The following is an 8,620-nucleotide window of genomic DNA, read 5'->3' on the forward strand; positions in this document are numbered from 1 at the left end:
CGGGAAGGAGCTTAGGGGTGGCCCTGACAGACCATCCCCACTCCCCTTACCACTTCCACACAGTCAAGCCCTTGGTTGTTGTCTGCTCATCAGGTGGACGGGAGACTCCACCTACCTAACCCCACTCTGTTCCCACTGGGTGTCCACATCCTAAACTTCATTAGGACTCTGAAGTCCTGAGGTTGGGGAGGGACCAAAAAGATCAATGGAAGTTCTGGCTATCTCCCCCATCCCTACACTTAAATGTTTGTGACTGTAATGATTCTGGATATGCTACCTGTCTACCGATGAGTATCTTGGTCCTCTGGCATTCTGAAGTCCTGGCCCAGTCTCCTCCTTGGACTTGTTTCCAAGGGAGTCTGCTGTGATCACTAGGATCACCCCTTATCATGTGAGATTCATTTAGGTGTGTCAGCATTTGGGGACACGTGTGACATTCAGAATAGCTAGTGTAGATCTTCAACCACCTTCCATTCTATGTTTCCTGGCAGGAGTCCACTGGTAATTCTTTGAAGCAAAACAATACTTTTGCAACTTAATCATCAGCATTTGGCATACAGTATCTCTTGTCTGAGCTTGAATGGAAAGAACCCACAGCCTGTGACTTCTAGCCATTTAGATAAATGGCAGTTGCCATAAGACGTGAACTTGGCATTTGAAATCAGTAGACAACGAGGAGTTAGTGTAATGTAAAGAGACAAACATGGGATTTGGATATGGGGAGGGCTGGGTTCCACATGCTTTTCACTTGCTGTCATGGGACTTTGGAGTGGACAATTTTCATGATCTCACTAAAGCCCATTTTTATCACCTTTTAAATGGGGGATAATACCATCTACCTCATAATATATTTGTGAGGATTAAAAGAGAGGAATTAAAATACCTGGCACATAAGAAACACTCAAGAAATATTAGTTTCTCTGCCCCTTTACTCTTAATGATTTAATTAATCACTCCAAAAATAGAACATTCTTCAGAATAGACTCCTACCCATTTGTTGTTGATGGGACATCCAAAGGGATGTGCAGTTCTTTTGTTTGGTGTATAATAACTTGACTTTGCACTTTAAAAGGGGAAAAAGGAAACCTCTGTGACCTCAAACAATGACCCTTTTAAAGTCTGCGCTGGACACCATTCTCAAAGAATATTCTTATTAACATACATTCTTATAAATGGAGCTCTACTCATCAAATATGTATAAGTTAGTAGCCTGCAGAGTCAGAGCAGTGCTTGGCAAGCCTGAGGATGTTTCCCATGTGCACTGTGGGATGGCATAGGCAGGGGAGACCCTTTAATTTTGTGACATGGTTTGGGGGGGCTCCAATGTGAGGTACTCTTGGCATGGTTTCTTCCAGCTCGGGGTCTGTTCTGGGGCCTGTCAGGACTCCCACATATCCCATCCTTGCAGGCAACTCCCTTTGAAGTCCATGGGAACTCTTTGAATGGAAAACATACACAACGGGGTGTTGATGCCAGTAAGAATCAGGCCTGATGTATGCGAGGAATAAAGGTGCTTCTCGCCCCAAATATTAGCTCTTTAGCCCAGAAACTATGGTTTGATCATTAAATAAAAGAGCACTCCCCTCCTCTCACAATCCACCACCAAAGCTCCACCATCCATTTGCTCTGGAGATGATAAACCTGCTAATTGCTGGAGAGTTTTAATTAAGCAACAGATATAGACAGTGTAGGGCTGTGTTTTTACTTTAAACATATCAATAGAATAAACATTCTCAATTCCAGGGCAACTTGCTAAATGAAAAAAAAAATAAACATTACTTTCCTTTGAAATATCGCTCATTGGGTGTGATAATTTAGAAAAATATCCCTATTAGAGATAGTTAGGGACGTTTTTTCTTTTTCTTTTTTTCTTTTTTGGTTGAAAATGCAATCGCCGATGGAGCGCAAAGCTGCAATTTGTAGACAGGTTAAGTAAATTAAATCACTCACTGTCTTTTTCTTTTTTCCAATGGCTTTAAAAGTTAAAGGTAATTTGCAAAGAAAATGCTCAGTTTGAATTGGTTTGTAATATCTGTTAATGATCTTTAAAAAAATCCACTTATTCACAATTCTGTCCCTGGGGGAATTCCGATGTGCTATCAGAAAAAATTTCTAAAGTCTGAAATGTCATTAGCTGGTGATTTCTTTGAAGTAAAAAGCCCCGAAAAAAATAAATTATATAAGGTATACAAGTGCACAGGACAATCACTTTGATGAATAATATCTCTTTTTTTCATAATGTTTCATACCTAAAAATGCAACAATTGAAATTCAAGCTGGTAAATTATAGAGCCGTCTTTTGAATTACCTCAATGTAGGCATGCCTTTTGTTTATTTCTCACATATATTGAGTTCTTCCATGTATTTATAGATTGTTGATATAAAAACAATAGTGTTAGGAACAATTTTGATTATATTCATTGTGTTTACTTTTTGGAAACACAAGGTGTTGCCTAAATACAGGCATACAGGTGTTGCCATCGGGGATTAAAACAATAGCCTATTTCAGTATTCCATCCTGGATCCCAGAGCCAGGTGCCGTGAATGGAGGTGCAAATGCTACTCAGCCCGGGAGAGTTGTTCAATGTTAGATAACAGAGCCATGAAATACTACACCAAAGGGAAAATTTTCTTCCTGACCCCAGCTGGTGATCAGTTTTTGCCTGGAAGCAGGGGAGTCTTTGTAATACAATACTTGTAATGTTGCTGGTTTGGCTGCTATAAATAGCTTTTTTTTTTTTTTTTTTGGAGGACGGGAGGAGTTGGATTTTACTAAACTGTTGGCTACAGGTTAATTATACATTTCACACAAAAGCATTTCTTGTAGCCAGTCTAAATTTGTTACGTTTTAATCCCATTTTATATAAGGCTAGAAATATATGAGCCTCCAGCAGGCTCGTTATTATTGTCATTATTTTATACATTGGACCTTCAGCTCTCTCTCTCTCTCTCTCTCTCTCTTTTTCTTTTTCCTCTCTATGCATTACTCACCTCTTAGCTAAATTGCAGAGGGTCCCAGTTTCATTCATTCTCCCTCACAGGGAAGGCATTCACTTCCTCTTCCTCCAGTGGCCTGAAAATCATATGCGTGGTTTTTCCTCTTTCCTGCTCTGTAGCTGACATCAGGGGAGCAAACTGAACACAGGTAAGAGCCAGCTTGGTTAGCAAATTAAAATTGATTGATTTTAATGAAGATATTCTATAATATTTTCTTATTCTCTTTATTTACTTAAAGGAAAATGGAAATCAACATTTGAAACTTTTAAATGGAAGCTTTATTGGGGTTCCACATGTGGAAAACTGCAAATAGCAGAAGTGTGTGACTTGATAAATTAATCTGGAGTGACCACATCCTCTAACTGCCTCCCAGGACAAGAAGGAGAATGTGAACAATGCTCCTGAAGACCCCTTTCCCTCAAAGGTAACCATTGGCCTGACTTCTGACACCATATATTTGTTTTGCTTTTTTTGAAGTTCATGTAAATGGAATCGTATGATAGGTATTCTTTTTTAAATTTCATCTTTATTGTGATAAGAACATTAAACATGGATAGGTGTTCTTTGGTCTGTCTTCATTCTCTTAACGTTATTTTTGTGTCTATGTTGTTGGGTGTACTAACAGTATGTTTTCCTTGTTATATTTTCTTCCCTTGTATCTTTATATAAGTAATATAGCACAATTTATCATTTTTTGTTTTGAGATAGGGTCTCCCTCTGTCACCTAGGCTGGAGTACAGTGGCATGATCTTGGCTCACGGCAGCCCTGACCTCCTGGGCTCAAGTGATCCTCAGACCCAGAGTAGCTGGGACTACAGGCTCATGCCACCATGCGCTGCCCGGCTAATTTTCAGTTTTTTTTTTTTGTAGAGACAGGGTTTTGCCATGTTGCTCAGGTTGCTTTCAAACTCTTAGACTCAAGTGATCTGTCCATTTTGTCCTCCCAAAGTGCTAGGATTACAGGAGTGCACCACCATGCTCGGCAGTTTATCCATTTTACCCTTGATGAACATTTGAGTTGTTTTGAGTTTTGGGCTATTTTCAGAGAGTACAGCCGGAAATTTTCTTGTGCATGTCTTCAATGCTTGTGTATATGCATTATGTTTAGTCTATACATAGACTAAAGGGGAAGTTACCAAATTGTAGAACATGACTATGCTCAACTTTAATAAATAATGCCAAACAGTTTTCCAAAGAGATTGTGTCAATTTCCACTCTTACCAGCAGTGGGTGATGCTCTACATCCGTGCTAGCACTTGGCATTCTCAGTCTTTTTGATTTTGGTCATTCTGGTGGTATGTATAGAGTCTCATTGTGGTTTTAATTCCATTTTCTTGGATTATTATTACATTGAGCATCTTTTTCATGTATAGTGGCTATTTGGATATTCTCTTTTGTAAATGGTCATATTAAGTCTATTTTTCTATTGGACTTTTCATCTTTTCTTATTGATTTGTAGGAGATATATATTCTGGATATAGCTTTTTGGTTATATATGTTAAAAATATGTACCACTCTGAGCTTGACTTTTCGTTCTCTTTGTGGTGTCTTTGGATGAATAGAAAATCTTAACTTTTTTCTTTTGTTTTGTTTTGCTTTTTGAGATAGGAGTCTTGCACTGTTGCTCAGGCTGGAGTGCAGTGGCTCGATCATGGCTCAGTGCAGCCTCAATCCCCAGGGCTCAAGTGATTCTCTTACCTCAGCCCCCTGAGTAGCTAGGACTACAGGCATGTGCCACCATGCCTATCTAATTTTTGTTTTTTTTTTTTTGTTGTTGTTGTTATAGATACAGGGTTTTGCCATGTTGCCCAGGCTGGTTTTGAGCTACTGGACTCAAGTGATCCTCCTAACTCAGCCTCCCAAAGTGCTAGGATTACAAGTATGAACCACTGTGCCCAACTGATTTTAATGTTAATGTCAATATAGTCTATTTTCCTTGATGGTTAATGTTTTCTGTGTCCTATTTAGGAGAGCTTTGCTTACTTCAAGGCCATGATAATATCTTTTCATATTATCTTTTGTAAGTTGTGTTGTTTCACCTTTCACAATTGGATCTACAATCCACATGGCATTGATTTTTTGTATATGGTGTGAGGTTGGGATCAAGTTTGGTTCTTTACTCCATGATATCTACTTACCCTTCATGATGAATAGGAAAGACTTCCTTTCTCCATTGCTATGCAGAGACACTTTTGTCATAAATTAAGCACCCACTTCTTTATAGAATGATCATTTTACTTTTTTCCTTTATTCTGTTAGCATGGTGAGTTATTCAATGGGGTTTTGAATGTTAAACCAATCTTGCATTTCTGGATTCAACTCAACTTGGGTGTGATGTGATACTTATCTTACGTATTGATGCATGTACTTTGGTCGTATTCTTAAAAATAATTTTATAGAAATGTTTATGAATGAAATTTACCTGTAACTTTATTTTATTGTAATGTCTTTGTCAAATGTGTTATCAAGGTTCCATTGGCTCATAAAACAAGTTGAGAAGTATATAGTCTTTTAGAAATTAAAACATAAATGAGTCTAATCTCATATAGTAATTAAACATATATGTAGTTTATCCTGAGAAGGACTCACTACAGTTTTCTGTCTTTCTATGTTTCTGTGTGTTTTAACTTAGACTTTTAGCAGGAAGCTGATTTTGTGTGAGTTTTGCATGGGAAAATAAATAGGAATTAGGCTATCTTCTAGGAGTTTCCATATGGCACTCAGCAGTATGTTCATGTGCCCAAGGCTGAAATTTGTTACTGCATCTCAATCCTCAAACCCATAATCAAGGCTCATCAGTTGAGAAACCTTTTTGGACATATGACAAGTGTTCAGATAAAATATCTGATCCCTGCCAAGAATTTTCTAAGCCAATTTAATCTCTGACTTTTGACCTTATCAGTCACTGCTCCACAGCCTTTTTAATTTTTATTTTTAAAATATCCTTTAGTAGCATGCATCTCATTCCTCATCCCAGATCTCCTTTTCTACTTAGTATTGTCCCAGTTCAAGGCCTTGTCACCTCTTGCCTGGGCAATGGCATCTATGGGATACTATTCTCCATTTCATCTTCTTCTCAGCCATGCAGGTGCTGACTCTGAAATAGAAAGCCAACCACATCACATTTCAGTCCTTTGCTGAAAACTAGGTGATTTCTGTACTGCTCTGCAAGATGAAGTTCAGGTTTATCAATGTGGTACAGGTTCTTGCATGATCTGGTGTCTTAGTCCATTCAGGTTGCTTAACAGAATATCTTAGATTGGGTAATTTATAAACAATAGAAATATATTGCTGGTAGTTCTGGAGGCTGGGGAGTCCAAGATGCAGGCATCAGCAGATTTGGTGTCTGGTAGGACTTCATAGATGACACCTTGTTGCTGCATTCTTACGTGGTGGAAGGGGCAAGGAAGTCCCCTGGATCTTCTTTTATAAGGGCACCAGTCTTACTCATGATGGGGGAGCCCCCATGACTGAATCACTTCCCAAAGGCCCTACCTCTTAATACGATCCATCAGGTATTCAGTTCCAACATGAGTTTTGGAAGGATACCAGCATTCAGACCATAGTACCTGGCTCTTGCTCACCTCATCAGTCTGCTCTCTTGTCTCACTCTAGTCTTTGGCTTTACATTCCTGCAACTCTGTCTTCTGGTTCAACTGTGTGTGCTCCCTGTGGTTCTCTGTGCCTGTGCCTTTTCCTGTGTTGACCTTTCTCCCTGGAATAGACTATCCATATCCTTCTGGATAATCCATTCTTTAACAGCCAGCTCAGGGTAGGTAACCTTGCCCTCCACCCAACTGGGCTCCTTGCCTCTCCTTTCTGCCCATGTGTCTGTCTGTCAGACTGGACTGTGAGCTCTTTGTAGGCAAGGTCTGGATTTTAGACACTTATGCACACCCATAATTTCCTGTTTGCTGGTAGATAACAGGTGCTCAATAAACAATGATAGATCCAAACAGAAGGAAGAATGGTGACTAATTGACTATTTTGAGTCTAATTTCATTTCTTTTTGGAAGGCTGAGATGGAATAAAATGGTCAAAATGCCATGACCAGAAGGGAGGCAGGAAGGCAAAGGCTTGGGAAGATCTGTAGATACAATCTCTTCCTGTGTAACTGAGTTCAGTCTAGCTGATTAAAATCCTCTTATGGTGGAATCTGCTTTTTATAGAATGGATTAGCAACAAGGATTTGCTGTGAAGATAGATTTTTCCAGAGAAACAAATTTGAACAATTTAAGAATTTAAATGAAAAAAAAGAAAAAATCCTGCCCAAGAAGCAAATTGACCAATATCCTCCCCCCATCTCTTATTAATAAAAGAGTTTACACAGACACTCTTTATGAAATCATGTGAGAGATTCACAAGGATCATTAAGTCTCGGCTAGTCATTCACTTTCACTTTGTAAAATTGGCTATACCCTCAAAATGGTATCACGTAGAAACGGACTTTCTGGGGCTCTTATCTATGAATGGGTTCTAGCTGCACAGTGATGCCATTCATTTTATTTGGCCCATTTATTGCAAGTACATTCTAAATTTGGCCTTAATTATTTTTCCTTTCACAAAAATATTTTGTGGGATCTTTTTGAACCCTGACTACTTCCTTCTTGCCCCTTAAAACAGAAGCCAGGAGCATTATTTTTGTTCTCTTCTAATTAAAATAATTGCTTGGCTCCTTTTAACTAGATTCATGCAGTTATTAGCCTAATACATGGATGGGTGCCACGGAGTGCTTGAGAAACAAAATGAAAAGTGATCATGTAGCTTCACATGAAAAAGATTCTGTGGTGCCAAGGAGAATTATTTCCTTTCAGCTGGTATTTTATAAGGGCTTTCGTAAACCTGGCCCCCATACCCTCACTAAAAGACTATTAAGTGAAAGAATAGTTCTATTTTCTTTATTAAGGTATACAACTAGCTCAGTACAATTTGAAGAGGGGCACTTGATATGCTGAGCATGGCATAAAGACCTTGGGTCTGGTTTTAATCTCTGCCCTGGCTTTGTCTTTCAGAATCACTGCAGTTGAAGAAAAAATGCTCCATGTCCCCTCTGCCGGTTGGTATTTATCAAAGGATGACGGAGGAAGAGAGACAAAGTGCTGGATGTGTGTGTTAATCAAGAGTTGTCAGGACTCTGCCTCTAAAAGAAAGTGCTAAAATGATGCTTTTGACAAGACTTTTCTCAAAGTGGATGCAGTCTAAGGGTTGGAAAACAAGTCCCAATCAGGCTAGGTGTGACTTGTCGCCTGCTTTCGTAAATAAAGTTTTATTGGCTCACAGACACACCCATTTGTTTTGTATTATCTATGGCTGCTTTTGCTCCACAACATGGAGTAGTTGTGAAAGAGACCATATGGCTGACAAAGCCTAAGATATTTACTCTCTGGCTCTTGACAGGAAAAGTTTGCCAGTTCCTGATGTTCTCCATCCAGTTCATTACCAATACCTTCTCCATAATGAGAAATAAATTTGTAGGTATTTTTACGTAGTACTTATTTGAAGAAATGCTCAGGGCCTTTGACTGTGAGTTAATTTTATGAGTATTCGGAGCAGGTATATGGATGACAGGCAGCAAGAATGATTTAAGGTAAGAAGTCATGGTTAGAGATAAGATTCTGCCATT

General features: G+C 39.0%; 1 long non-coding RNA gene across 4 annotated transcripts in view; it reads left to right on the forward strand.

Moving 5' to 3' along the window:
- LOC117062270 overlaps window positions 1-8,283 on the forward strand; it is a 46,677-nt gene extending 38,394 nt beyond the window's left edge. For 2 of the 4 annotated variants that reach the window (XR_004428283.1, XR_004428284.1), the window contains exons 2-4: window positions 3,042-3,145; window positions 3,236-3,421; window positions 8,010-8,283. This is a non-coding gene — a long non-coding RNA (uncharacterized LOC117062270). Of the gene's footprint in view, window positions 1-1,056; window positions 3,146-3,235; window positions 3,422-8,009 lie in introns of those variants that run through there. The other 2 variants (XR_004428282.1, XR_004428281.1) reach the window with 2 other exon arrangements.
- Window positions 8,284-8,620: the final 337 nt, after the last annotated feature.

This window comes from Trachypithecus francoisi, unplaced genomic scaffold (genome assembly GCF_009764315.1).
Source record: "Trachypithecus francoisi isolate TF-2019V2 unplaced genomic scaffold, Tfra_2.0 Lachesis_group17, whole genome shotgun sequence".
Taxonomy (NCBI): domain Eukaryota; kingdom Metazoa; phylum Chordata; class Mammalia; order Primates; family Cercopithecidae; genus Trachypithecus; species Trachypithecus francoisi.